General features: G+C 41.3%; 1 long non-coding RNA gene across 1 annotated transcript; it reads right to left on the bottom strand.

Moving 5' to 3' along the window:
- Nucleotides 1–14085: 14085 nt before the first annotated feature.
- LOC116224541 lies at nucleotides 14086–14935 on the bottom strand. Its single transcript, XR_004165626.1, has 2 exons — nucleotides 14550–14935; nucleotides 14086–14508 (listed from the first exon to the last, which is right to left on the bottom strand). It is a non-coding gene; the product is annotated as an uncharacterized LOC116224541 (long non-coding RNA).
- Between the last annotated feature and the right edge of the window lie 316 nt (nucleotides 14936–15251).

The following is a 15251-nucleotide window of genomic DNA, read 5'->3' as shown; positions in this document are numbered from 1 at the left end:
AAAAAGACTGAATCTGCACAATTTAATGTAAAATAATTTACAAATTAACTTAGAACAATTTCGAAATTCAAATATTAAAATGCTGTAGATCCCTTTCCACAACACTTAGGCCTATATCCTCTTGGGAACAATATCTGAGCGTGGCAGAAACTAGATTTTCACAAATGATCCAACCCACAGCTCAGACTGTGCTGAATCAGATGTCTGCTACTCTCTAAACAGAGCAGGCTCAAGAGTGTAGTTTCTCCCAAGGGAGAATTACTCAACACTCTGATGTGAATATGGAGCTGAAGGCTCACACACTCGAATTAAGCTTTAGCTTGCCCACGGTGAACTTGCTAGTGCAAAGACTCAATTCCGTCTGAGAATTCCAATCTCAAGACTGTTACTACGATCTACGGCACATATTGTTCCCAAGATTAAGTAAGTTTACTTACCAAAGTGTTGTATCAAACGGGGTACAGAGGATCTTTACAGCAGAACTGAAATCTCAGCAAAATTCCAAGAATTAATATCTCGGTGGTGGACCTCCAATTGATAGGAATTATTTCTATATCCCAAATGTATCGGAGACTCAGTCAGATTGTGATGAAAAACCAAATCCAGGTTTATTCTTTCAGTGGCGCGCACCAGAGGAGGAAAGAGAGTTAGATTTCACTGTGTGTTCCACCTAAATCTCCTTCACTGAGTGTCTTTTGGGAAAGCACAGAATTTAAGCTGTGTGCATGCCAGGGGGGGTGGATCCCTAAATGCTAATTATTATATGTCTCTAGTCAGGGGGGGAAGCTGTGAGGGCTTCTCACACCTCATGTAGGCCAGGAACAGAATACACATGAGAAGTTTTTACAACTCATGAAATCCAAAGAACACTAAAATGACCACTAGGTCAGATATATTGAATTATTGACTATGGAATATATTTATTAAACTAACTATCAAATGTCGGTCCCTTCAAATGTAAATGTAAATGATCTCTGAAATAACTTTTGAACCTAAAAGAAGAAGAAACCCGAAAAGTTTGATGGGTTTTCTTAAATTTTTTACGGAAGCACTAATATATGAATGGCCTGATGGACGAATAGGAGGGTACGTTTTTGACAAAGAAGAACATTGTGTGAAACTATACACGTTGGATACGCCCGGCACAGGCTTTACAAACGACATGCAACATCTCTCATTTAGTGCCGAACAATGGAAGATGTCTAGGACCAAGTTCTGGAAAGACCTTGGTGTATCAAGACTGGATGGTGACCAAGTTCTAAAGAAGATTGATATGTTATTCAAAATGTGCCTGCTTGAAGACCACTGCAATGAGATTAGAGTGAGACTATTTTAAACACATGGAAACACCGACCACTCCCCCTTTTTTCAAGCATTGAAAAAGAGGGAGCTCCCCTGTATGGCGGTGACCATTGCCATACCGTTTACGGATGGACACACAGCTCTAACTATGAATTTCACGACCGAACTAGACAGCGCTACCATGGACTCCACGACCCCCGGAACCACCACAACCAATACGACCTACAAGCTACATGAAGACGTGATTGCAACTCCGGAGCTACCCCCCAAAATCATAAAAGAGTGTGTACATGTCATCCTAAATCGTACTCTCAACAAGATTCTGCAGGAGTGTTGTAATGGGTGTAAAGTGGATCACCCTAGTCAACGTCAACACCCCTGCCTTTTTTAACTACCATCAGATTTCTACGAGTCCAACCATGAAGAGGTGAAAAAGAGACTTTACCATCTAGGGTTGCTGCATGTTCTGACCATGGTTAGTTAGGCCTTTGTATTCCTCTCGGAACATAGGCCATTGATGAATTGTTTCCACCCTCGTCTGTCCTGAGCCATCCTCTCCAGCTGTTTCCATGTCAGCCCCTTCTTCTTGAATTCCTGCTCTGTGCTCCGTCTCCAGTTGTTTTTGGGTTGTCCTCTACCGCGTTTGCCTTGTGGGTTCCATGTCAGTGCCTGTTTTGTTATTGCTGTTGTGTTTCTTCGTAGTGTGTGTCCAATCTAGCTCCATTTTCTCCTTAACAGCTGTATATCTACTGTTTCTTGTTTTGTGCATTCCCATAGGTTGATGTTGCTAATTGTGTTTGGCCAGAAGACTCCAAGGATGCGTCTTAGTGGTTTATGAAGGTTTGCAGTTTGTGTTTGTGATGTTAGTGGTGGTTCTCCAGGTTTCGGAGCCATAGAGCAGCACGGTTTTGACTTTGGAGTTGAAGATTTGAAGCTTCGTCTTGAGGGAGATATTTTTACTTATCCAAATTTTGTTTAAGATGTTAAATGCTATTCTTGCTTTCCCAATTCTTGTCTTCACGTCCTCCTCTGTCCCACCATCAACAGCTATCACACTTCCCAGGTAGGTGAAATTGTCCACATCTTCCAGCGTCTGGTCCCCGATGGTTATTGGGTCCGTGTTCTTGGTGTTTATCCGCATTACTTTGGTTTTTGGTCCATTTATTTTGAGTCCAAGTCCAGCTGCCATTTTTTCTAGCAGTTCGGATTTGTCCTGCATCTGTTGGTGGCTATGGGAGAGTAGTGCGATGTCATCCGCAAAGTCGAGGTCCTCCAGATGTTCTATTAGACTCCACTGGATGGCAGTCTTTTTATTGTGGGTTGATTGTACCATGATCCAGTCAATGCACAGAAGGAAGAGGAAAGGGGAAAGCAGGCAGCCCTGTTTCACGCCAGTGAGCACTTAGAATTTTTCTTGTGCGCATCCCTGGAAGAGTACGTTGCATTGCATGTCCCAGTACATGTTCTTAATGATGTTGGTATACTTTGAGGGGGATTCCATAGTGTGCCATGAGTTTCCATAGCATTTCACGGTCTACACTGTCAAATGCCTTTGCAAAGTCTATGAAATTGACATGAACAGGTGTTCGCCATTCTATAGACTGCTCAATGATGATCCTGAGGCTAGCAATTTGGTCGCTGCATGATCTTTTATTTCTGAAACCAGCTTGGTTTTCTCTCAGTTCATCATCAACCCCCTTACGCAGTCTCTCCAAGATGATGCGGCTGAAAACTTTGCCTGGTGTTGATAGCAACATGATCCCTCGGTAGCTGTTGCAATCCCTGAGGTTATCTTTCTTTGGTATGACAGCAATGAGCCCGTCCTTCCAGTCTGTTGGTATGTTTCCTTCTTCCAACCATATGGTCTTTGTTAGCTGGTGGAGCATGGTGGTTGAGGTGTCGAGATTTGCTTGTAGAGCCTCTGATGGGATGTCATCTGGCCCTGCTGCTTTACCACGTCGCAATGCCTTGATGGCCTTCCTCACCTCAGATCTTGTTGGGGGGCCACAGTTGATGTCCAGCGTGTGTGTGGCTGGTGGGATCTCTACCTTTTGGGCAGGGGGCTGTCTGTTGAGCAGCTCCTTAAAGTGTTCTGTCCACCTTCGATGTTGTTCTTCTTTGGTGGTGAGGAGTCGTCCCTGTTTGTCCCTGATCTGGGTGTTTGTCTGTCTAAACTTTCCAGCTAGTTTCTTGGTGGTCATGTAGAGTTCTTTGATGTTGTTTTTTCCAGCTGCTTCCTCTGCTTCCCGTGCCAAATTCTCGATGTAATTCCGCTTGTCACATTTTGCACTTTTCTTCACTTCTTTATTTGCGTTTCATATTCTTTGTGAGCTGCTGCCTTTTTTGCTCAGGTTTTGCTTTTGTTTAGTGTGTCTTTTTTTGCCCTCCTTTCTTCAATTTTCTTCAGTGTGTTTGTTGATAACCAAGGTTTATGGTTTGTTGCTTTTCTCCCCACTACTTCTAGGCACACCTCCTTCCATATGTTTTTCAGGTTGCTCTAGTGCTCTTCCACTGATTTGTGCTGTTCTTCTTGCAGGGCTTGGAACCTGTTCTGTAAGGTGGTTTGGTACAGTTCAGTTGTTCCTATGTCCTGGAAGAGCTGGGTGTTGAACTTTGTTCTTGTGTTGGTGGGGTTGTTGCATCGCTTCAGCTTGAGCTGGAGTTTTGCAGCCAGTAGGTGGTGGTCTGACCCAGCGTCTGCCCCCCTCTTCACACGGACATCTAGGAGAGAGCGCCTGAACTTCCTGTTTATGCATATGTGGTCGATTTGATTTTCGGTAATGTGATCAGGTGACATCCAGGTGGCTTTGTGGGTGGGTTTATGTGGAAAGACTGTCCCTCCTATGACCAGATTGTAGTCAGCACAGGTGTCTGCAAATCTCTTGCCATTTTCATTCATGCAGCCGATTCCATCTTTCCCCATTACCAGTTGGTATCCACTGTTGTTGTTTCCCACCTTTGCGTTCATGTCGCCCATGAGTAAAGTGATGTCTGTTTCTTTCCTGGCCTGGAGTAGTTGTTGTAGTTGGTTATAGAACATTTCTTTCGTTTCCTCCTCAGTGTTGTTGGTGGGTGCATAACACTGTATGAGTGGTAGGTTGATTCTTTTATGGGTATCTTGCTGTAATAAGCCTGGAATTAATGCGCTCCCAGATGATCAGGGCCCTCTGTGCTTCTTTGAAGAGCATAAAGGCCACTCCCTCTGTGTGTGGTGCTTTATCATCCGGATGTCCAGAATAGAGTATGGACTCGCCGCTGGCCAGTTTCACTTCTCCTGTCTGGAGCCATCTGGATTCGCACAGACCGAGGATAGAGATCTTGTATCTCCTCATCTCACTTGCTATGACTGACTTCTTTCCTGCTGTGTACATGGTCCTGATGTTCCAGGTTGCAATGTTAGTGGGTTGCCTGGGAGGTAGAAGATTCTGACGCACCCTCTTTGTATGGTTTTCGAAATGCGTCTTCATTTCCTCTTCAGCCTGTATGGTTGGAAAGTCTTCATCTCCCAGGTTGCGGGGTTTCTTTTTCTTCATCAATGTTTCAGTAATCATTTGTATTCACTTCACAGGGGATTGGCATAGGTTCTGACCATAGATGGATTATAAAACCATGGGCCCCTGGGCCTGGACATGTAAAAGGCCCCCTTCCCTTCGTGCAGATTTGAGTTTGTGAAAAGGAGGACACTTGCAGGGGGAGGGGACGGGGTAGTGTATAGCATGCCAACCACGCCCCCTCCCCCTTGATCAGACAAGGATCCTTATCTCAGGGAACCTGTTTTTCCTCAGAAAAGCTTGATACTGTGTCACAGCCAGTCAATGCATGAAACACAGGAAGAGCACGTGCCTTCTCAGGCCCAAGTCCACCTGAGATTTCATGGGCTGCTAGGTATCAACACTTTTTCCAGTACCAAATGCCAACCAAAGCTCATCCGCTGGATTTAGACCTTGAGCTGCTGCCTGCCACCGCCAAAACCACAACCCCTTCATAGAGGCATTCAGAAAATGACTGTTACGAAGGAGGTAAAATAGCCTTTCATTTTTTAGTAAAGACAACAAGTTTTGAAAAAATTGATATATTTTACAGTGCATTATCTGTGTCTGTAGTATCCTCCTACCAAGTACAGTCTCATACCAACAGCAACCTACCATTTCGAACTGGCGTTAGCACGTTAACTATTTATGTAAAACAGGGTATCACTAGGGGGAAAAATATTAAAAGAGTTTTTCTTAATTTTAGATATGGAATTTAATCTAAATTTAACGTAAATTGTATCTATTTACTTGGAAGCCTAATTAGAGCATATGACAAATATGAACACGAGGTTTGTTGAAACAGTCAAGTCATATCTCTCAGATGAATTTTAACTTGGAGGTGACACCAACATTTCACTTGATATCTGTAGGTAAATGGCCTTGATTTGTGAGAACAAAAAAAGATTCTGGACTAATGTTACATTACTTATTTTAATTCTGCATCACAAAATGTATGATTCAATATTGAAGTTATCCAAATCATATGCAATATACGTAACTTTATTGCTATTACAAATTTCATGCTAATCATGGCTACCATCTTTAATTGTTATTCATTTTAAATATGTTTTTTAAGTATAAAATTCCAAAAACTATGTATGATGACTAAATTTAACTAACAAGATCATCAACATCATACTATATTCTAGCCTGACGATGTCATACTCATAATTCTAGTCAGAATATGAGTCTGATACCACCCCATTGGGCTGTGATTATGGGGCGTGTTTCAACCGAACCAGAAAAAAAAATGCCTCTTCGCTCAATTGGATATATCTAGAACCAATCAGAGCATCGTAGACCATGGGGCCAGCTGATACATTAAACTTTTACCGGATCCCGTAGGAAGGATGGCAAAAACATCTTTTCGATCGACAAATGCCTTGATCGCGTTTCTCTGTTCCTCTTTCAAAATGAATGTGCTGTCAATGTCTTCTAAAACAGACTCGAATTTCCACATTTCAGCTCTCCAGCGGCAGCCATGTTTGTTGAAAACGAATTCAACCCAAACGCTCTTTGGTGACGTGGTTGATTACGTTACGGTTGATCATCTGTCCATCATCGTATAAAGCCCGCCCTGACAATTTGATTGGTCAGAACAGCTTCTGGTCTGGCATCATTTCTTCCCAACGGAGCGACACCAGACCGAACTTCCCGACCTAAAATGTTGTGGGCGGGGCTAAGTTCGTCTGGCATCCAGGCTAATTATATTCCATAATAATAAGAAAATTGATCTGAAAACTATTAATTATCTAAATAATTTTGGACTGTCTTTGGCTACAGGCTATGTGTACCAATTTTCTCTATTGGCATAGTCTATTTAAAGTACCAGCCGCTAAACAGAAGAAGAATACGAAACATAGCCTACCTGCAACTTGGTGAAGCAGAATAAAGTAGGATATTCCTGAGTTTTCATTTAGATGCCCACGTCATCAACTCCCTCTGTAGCCTATACCCCTGTTAGTCTCACACTTATAAACAAGAGTCAGGAGGTTGGATGTGTAGATCTGAAGTTCATTGCTGTCGTCCCGTCCAGCAATGGAGGTGGTTCATGAAGCATCTTGGTGTGTATGTGCTGATCAAAATGTTTTAATGGCCCCTACTCCTCCTATCATTTTGGTTGTGTGTGGCAGTGGCTGCCCCGGCCAATCAGAATTAGTTTCACTTTTGTCTTTTGGTCTAACATCAGTCAGTGACGGCTCCTGCTTCACACACTGAACTGTTCCATGTTTACAGATAAAAAAACACTACACAAGCATTTATAGACAACGTATGTATAATGTAGTCTTCAGTACACATACACAATAACTATATTTATTAACAAAAACGAATTTATTATTTGTATGTATTCACAATGAATTTCACAATCACTTATTTATTATTATAAGAACTTGCTATTGCAATAACTTATCATTTATTCATGACTTTTTGTATTACAACAAAATCATTCATATGAACATCACAGAAACAGTTGATGTAAGCCTCGCACAGGTCTCAGGATATGCATTATAATTTTAAACAATGGCCAGTAGTAGTGTGTGTGTATGCGCGTGTGTGTGTGTGTGTGTGTGTGTGTGTGTGTGTGTGTATGTGTGCTTGAGTCAGTGTATATTTGTGTCCGTGTGAGTAAGAGAGGGGGGCACAAAGAGTCAGTGATACAGAATTGAGGAGAAACTATGAGATTCGAAACAAAGATTTTACCAGGCATACAATCTCAAAGAAATCCTATATGGATTTATACAGAATAGCAGTTAAAAGTTAACTACTGTTTTGTCGTATTGTATATGTGGGTGGCTGACTTGGCTGTCCTAAGTGTTTTCTTAGATGGGGTGTAATTTAAAGGAGGCTTAGTATAGTTTATTTTGCAAGAGAGAGCACAAAGCGCTGTTGGTCAAACTTGTTCTATTCTCTGTAACTATTTTTTTTTAACCATACTGAAAGTCCTCATCTTTCCATACAAGGCCCCAGAATCTGTCCACTCTCTATTCCTGAGGTAACTCCTTGCTAATATGTTTTTGAGACTTGACAGGTTGACGGACGTCATTACCGCCGTGCCCTATGTTGAAATCGATAAGACAAGCTTTGCAAAGAGCATGACCATTATCTTGATGAATGTTCGATATGTATGGAAACTCCTCTGTCCAACAAAACATACATTTTCAAAAATATTTCACTTTCTTCTGTGGTACACCGGCATCGGCGTTTTCCTTTTCAGTTTCAACTTCGCGAATCAATAGCCTGCGCATACAGATCAACTGCGCAATAGGATGTAGGTTACCAGATTGACAAATGGGTTGAAAATGGTATATTGTATTTATTGTGTAAGACATGAATGCATTTCATACATGATCTGACAACTTTAGCTCAATGGACAAACATTTTGATTTGATTATTAATAAAATACGTTTGGACCTCGTAAAATACGGGGGATTACCGGGAGAAATGACAAAACGGGAGGGGGGGCTGGAGATGGTTCAGAAATACGGGATAAACCCGGGAAAACGGGCACTTTGCAGGTCTGGGGCTTAGTCAGCTCTCGGACTACCATCATATTTAGTTGAACTGGGCGTTGATATTGAGAAAATAACACACTTTAGATTATCTGTGTGGCAACGAACATTCATGACTGACATTTTCGTTCCGGACTGCTCAGCCAAAGATTCATAAGCGTTGCTGAGACAGACCCATTGTTAAGATGAGCTCTCTTCCCAAATACTGCATTAATTAAACACACGAAACAAAGCTTAAGAGCATTGGTTTACAAGTCCCATATGGCGTCAGTTTAGTGCCAAAACTCACACATGCGAGGAAACGTCTATTCGAGTGAATTTCAGGTTTTCGCAAGCGTGAATTTCTTCTGCGCACTCAATTTTAGCAGCCGCGAGAGGAAATTCAACAACTGCGAGCGCAGAGACTGACATACTCTCTCGCGAAAACTTGGTCTGCTCGCTCGAATTTATCATACGCTCTCGCGAAAACTTTATCTGCTCGCTCGAATTTATCATACGCTCTCGCGAAAACTTTATCTGCTCGCTCGAAAGTATGACTTTTGGCAGTGTGTGGGCGGTTTTCTGTTTCAAATATGTTTATTGGGAAACACATCATACAGCAGTGAAATTGGCAATTGACAGCAACATGTTTCCTTTTTCATTTCACAAACAAAAACAACAGAGAAGACAAATGTAAACAAACATCACACACCATACAAAAAATTAAATACAAAATACAAAATAAAAACCCCCACCCAAAACAGACACCCTCCCACCACAACCCCCCCTCCCTTCCCTTACCATAACCCACCCATCCCTCCCTAGGAGTGCATTTTACTTGGGTGTCAATTCAATTCTCTATCAAGATGAGAGATCAAAGGTTGCCAAATTTTCTGAAAGTCCCTCAGCTTGTCTTTCAGAATGAATCTAATTCTCTCCAAATGTAGAGTACCTGTCAAGTCAGTCAGCCAGTGTTTAAAGGAGGGTACCTCTTTCTTTTTCCAGAGAAGTAAGATCAGCTTTTTTGCAGCTATTAGACCGTATGCCAGAAGACGCTGTTGTGCTATATTTAATTTCCTTAGCTCTTCAGATATTCCCAAAATTATTAAAATAGGGTCTGGCTCTATCTGAACCTTCAAGATCACAGAAAGAAACCGAAATATTTCGACCCAATAATATTGAAGTTTGGGGCAAAGAGCATAACTATGTGATAAGGTAGCCTCCATGGACTCACATTTATCACACAAAGGTGAGACTTCTGGAAAAATGTTATGCAATTTTGTCTTTGAAAAGTGTAGCCTGTGCAGGATTTTAAATTGTATTAAACAGTGTCTGGCATTAATGGAACAGTCGTGGATGTATTCTAAACTCTCCTCCCACACATTAGGAAGTATAACGGCCCCAATCTCTTTTTCCCACTCCTCTTTTATTTTGTCCATTTTGGGAAGGCACATGCTTTGTAGTGTGTCATACAGTTGTGAACTTATGTAACGAGAGTTAGCAAACAGTTTAATAAAACTCTCTAACTTGTCTGCCACTGCCTTCTCAAAGTTAGGAAGATGTGTTCTGACATAGTCTCTAATCTGAAGGTATCTGAAGAACTGATTCTTTGGCATGTTATATTTCTCTTGGAGTTGTTGGAAAGAAGCAAAAGTCCCTTCTATGTACAGGTTGCCAACATTACAAATTCCTATTTGCTTCCAGGTATTAAAGGTCCCGTCCAGAACAGAGGGAGTGAAGGTGGGGTTTGCTGCTATAGGAAGCAAAAAAGACACTGCATTAAGTTTGAAATGTTTTCTTAGTTGTTTCCATATCCTAATTGTGTCGTGAATGATAGGGTTGTGTTTAAAACAGGTTCTTTTGACTGGTACAGGTGATAGCATAACTGCTCTAATAGAGAATGGTAGGCAATCCTCCCGTTCCATCTCTAGCCCATCGAAGGGTGATGGAGTGTCATCCAACCAGTGTGCAATAGAGCGTATTCCGGTGGCCCAGTAGTATAGAATAAAATTAGGCAGTGCCAGCCCCCCGTTGGTTTTGTGTTTGCAGAGATGGTCCTTTTTTATTCGATGAGACTTGTAGTTCCATATAAAGGGAAGAATAATAGAGTCCAGTTTCCTAAAAAAAGATTTTGTAAGGTATATAGGCAAGTTTTGAAAAAGATAAAGTAGCTGGGGGAGGAAGATCATCTTAATAGCATTTACTCTACCCAACAGGGAGATAGGGAGTGTTCTCCAGAATTGAATATTGTGCTCTAGCTTGTTTAACAGCACAGGGAAGTTAGCCTTGTAAAGAGCGTTATAGTTCTTGGTAATTACTATTCCCAGATAGGTTAAGTTGTCCGATATTATATGAAAGGGAAGCTGTTTGAGCCAGTCTTGATCCTCAAATTGTACTGGTAGTAGCTCACTTTTACTCCCGTTAATCTTATACCCAGAAAAAGTACCAAATAAATTAAACATTTTCAGTACTGATGGAATTGTAATCATTGGTTGAGTAACATATAACAAAATGTCGTCTGCGTACAATGATATTGTATTTTTGGTAAACTCTGTGTTGTAGCCATGGATTTCTGGATGTGATCGAATGGTTTCAGCAAGTGGTTCTATGGCTAGCGCAAACAGTAATGGGCTAAGTGGGCATCCCTGCCTAGTACCCCTGCCAAGCTGAAAAGGAGTAGAAAGAGTCCGGTTAGTGAATATCCTGGCGCAGGGGCCATTGTATAACAGCTTAGTCCAGGACACAAACTTCTCACCGCAGTTGAATTTCTGCAAGACTGCAAATAAGTATGGCCATTCAACCCGGTCGAATGCCTTTTCAGCATCCAAAGTGAGGATAATAAGGTCTTTTTTGGGAAGTCTGGGAAAATGCATGATATTTAGAAGACGTCTAAAGTTGTGGAAGGAGTTTCTATTGGGAATAAACCCAGTTTGGTCAGGATGTACCAACTTACCCATAAAGGCATTAAGTCTTCTGGCCATTGTTTTGGCCAGAATTTTTTGATCTGTGTTTAACAATGATATTGGCCTATATGAGCCCACCTCTTCTAGGTCTTTCCCTTTTTTTGGGAGAAGAATGATGGTGGCTTCAGTCAGCGTCTGAGGCAATACACCATCATCATATGACTGGGTGTATAGTTTGCCTAGGTAGGGGGCCAGCAATCCTCCAAACTTCTTATATATCTCAATGCTAAAACCATCCGGTCCTGGGCTTTTAGCATTTTTCATTGACCCAATGGTTGCTAGTAATTCCTCACATGTAATGTCTGCCTCTAAGGCATCGCGGTCCGTTTGACTTAGTGATGGGAGTTCACATTCGTCTAAAAATGATTGCATTGTTTCAGGTAGAGAAGTTGATTCAGATGTATACAATGTTTCATAGAACTGCCTAAATCTGTCATTAATATCTTTGGGGGAGGTAAGGATATTACCTGAGCCTGACTTAATTCTGTGGATAGTCCTGTCATTTTCAAGTTTTCGCAGTTGCCTTGCTAATAATTTATGTGGTTTGTCTCCGAATTCAAAATATCTCTGTTTTGTGAAGATAAAGGCTCTGCAAATTCTATCTGATAATATTTTGTTAAGTTTGTATTTAAGGGTTGAGATTTTTGTATGTTTTTCTGAAGAGGGTTGCTGGGTATTCTCTATGTCTAACTGATGGATTTCTTTCTCAAGTTCTAGCTGTATTGCTTTGTTGCGCTTCTTGAGAGAAGATTGGAAAGAAATAATGCACCCTCTCAAATAAGCCTTACAAGCTTCCCATAGTAGTGTAGGAGAGGTATCATTTTTATCATTGGTTTCAAAATATATCTTAATGTTTGATTCTAGGTATTCACAGAACTTTGCATCTGTGGTAAGCTGGGGGTTAAATCTCCAGCTTCTCTGGATAGGCACATTTTCACCAAGCTTTAGTGAAAATGATACTGGACTGTGGTCAGAAATAATAATATTGTGATATTTTGCATTATAGGAAAGTGGTAATAGTTTGCCATCAACTAACTAACATCAAAACTTAATACACCACCTAGCCCAAACCTACTACTGACAACCCAAAATTAGCACTGGAAGGCAGACCACACTAACTTTGGCTGCACCAGTACACTCTTTGCCCATATTAAACCATATACAAACGGTATCTATACCCAGAACGTACAAACCCAACGCAAATCACACTAAAAGAAGTATCAATCAGGAAAATCTAATAAAGATACAAACCTTATCAGCACTCAATGAAACTTGTACAATCCTAAAACTGGGCCTTATTAACATTCGGTCCTTAACATCAAAAGGTGCACTTATAAATGAGCTGATAACGGACAACAACATTCAAATACTTTTCCTAACTGAAACCTGGCTAAAACCAGATGAATTCCTAGCCTTAAATGAGTCCACCCCTCCAAGTCATGTTAACTGTCACATCCCCCGCAGCACAGGGCGTGGAGGTGGAGTAGCTACAATTTCCCTCGCTAACCTATGTATTTCCCCAAGACCTAAATTTAAATTTGCATCATTTGAAGTCCTCGTACTTCATCTTATGCATCCAAACTCAAAAGCCACTCAGCCGGTCACTCTTGTGACACTATATAGACCACCAGGCCCCTACACTGAATTTTTATCTGAATTTTCCGACTTCCTATCCGCCCTAGTTGTAAACTCTGATAAAATCCTCATAGTGGGAGATTTTAATATCCACATGGATAATGAAAATAATAGCCTTACAATTGCATTCCAATCACTAATAGACTCTATCGGGTTCTCCCAACATGTAAACACACCAACTCACCACCATAATCACACCATTGACCTTGTATTAACACATGGCCTAGAAATTGACCGCCCTCTAGTTCTACCTCAAAATACTGCCCTTTCAGATCACCACCTAATTACATTCAACATGAAATTAGATCTCCGTCCAACAACGGAATTAACCTACTTCTACAGCCGCTGTCTATCCGACAGGACTACAGCAGAATTCATATCAAAACTACCAGTCGCTCTTGCCACAGCTCCTACCACTGGCAAAGTAAATGACGTACGCACACCCCCACCCCATATCGACCTACTAACGGATGGCGTCATACATGCGCTCCACTCAACCCTTGACACTGTTGCGCCACTAAAAAAGAGAATAAGAAAACTGAAAAGACTGGCCCCATGGTACACTGATCAAACTCGTGCACTTAAACAAACCACACGAAAACTAGAAAAAAAATGGTACTCCACCAAACTTGAGGTATTCCACCTGGCATGGAAGGATAGTCTTCTAAGCTATAAACGAGTACTTTCTGAGGCAAAATCGGCTTACTATTCTTCATTGATTGACAATAATAAAAACAACCCAAAGTTCCTATTTAACACCATTTCTAGGCTAACAAAAAACCACAATACAATCGAACATTCTGTTCCCATAAGCTTTAGTGGTAATGATTTCATGACCTTTTTCAATAACAAAATTCTAACAATAAGAGAACAAATACATAGTCTCCTCCTTACACCTCTTCCAAAATGCCCTATGGCTATGGCAACACCCCCTAAACCTGGTGCTCTCCTTGAATCCTTCGCACCCATTGACCTCCCTGAACTAAACTCCCTGATCCTCTCATCTAAATCATCGACGTGCCTACTAGACCCTATCCCCACAAAACTTCTTAAACATGCACTATCGTTGTAAGTGGCACTCTGTCTTAGTTCTATATGCCACTAATGGAGCAGGCTTCTAGCAACCAGTGTGAACGCGACAAAAAATCCAAACTTCCAAAATTCTTCCTTTTAAACTTTTACTGACAAAAACGTAACGTACAAACAAAACATGAATTCTTTGGGTCTTAATAACAGTAAATCAGTGCATTGGTATTGTCGGTCAGAAAAACTGTGTTGCTCCTTAACCTGACCATCTCAAACTAAACAAGCACAAGTTGGTCACATGACCACCGTTCTCTCCTGATTCTAAACATTCCACTCATTTAACCAATCAAGTTACTTTACAGCTATGAATTAACTAATATTTCTCCATACATGAAATTATGGATTTAGAGATTTAAATAAACAATATTCTAAATAATAATATTTTTATACAATAAAACTCTTCTTCAAATTGGCTCTTACATTTCCGGCCCCTAATTGTTATGCAGGTGGGCAGAACAATTACTAAACTCCTTTATTTAAACAAGAGCCAAACAATGTAATCTTACAATATGCTCATGCCTTATACATAGAATAACTCAAACCTTACAATACATACTCAAAACTATACAGTTCAAGAATCCAATTCAAAAGTCCTAGAGCCATTTTCATCCTGACTCTAGTATCAAGCAAAGCTTGCTGACTGGTCTATCCAGCTTGTTGGTCTTCGTCTGCACAATAGCTCTCCTTACCACACCTTTGCCGTCTGGTAAAGTCTTACTGATCCGTCCCATTACCCAGGAATTCCGCGGAGCAGCATCATCTGCAATCAAGACGACATCTCCTTCTTGAAGATTCCTTCTTGGTCTTGACCATTTCTGTCGATTCTGCAGTGATGGTAGGTACTCTCTGAGCCACCTGGTCCAAAACAGATCTGCAATATATTGTACTTGCCGCCATCGTCTTCGAGCATATTGGTCATCCTTGGAGAAAATTCCAGGAGGGATGCTTGGTTGTGCCTTCAAAAGCAACAAGTGATTGGGTGTCAAGACGTCCAGATCGTTGGGATTGTCTGACGCCAGTGTGAGAGGCCTGTTGTTAATGATGGACTCCACCTCACACATGACTGTTAACAGCCCTTCGTCATCCAGAGACTGCTGTTGGACGATTGATCTCAAGATCTTTCGGACTGTACGAATCTGTCTTTCCCATACACCGCCGTGATGAGAAGCTGCAGGTGCATTGAAGATCCATTTGACACCTTTCTCCATCATTGCATCTGCAATCCTTTTCTGGGTTAGATCTTG

Source organism: Clupea harengus, chromosome 18 (assembly GCF_900700415.2).
Source record: "Clupea harengus chromosome 18, Ch_v2.0.2, whole genome shotgun sequence".
In the NCBI taxonomy this organism is placed as follows: Eukaryota; Metazoa; Chordata; class Actinopteri; order Clupeiformes; family Clupeidae; genus Clupea; species Clupea harengus.
Note: the sequence above shows the minus strand (reverse complement) of the source record. Positions and strands in the feature narration are given on the sequence as shown.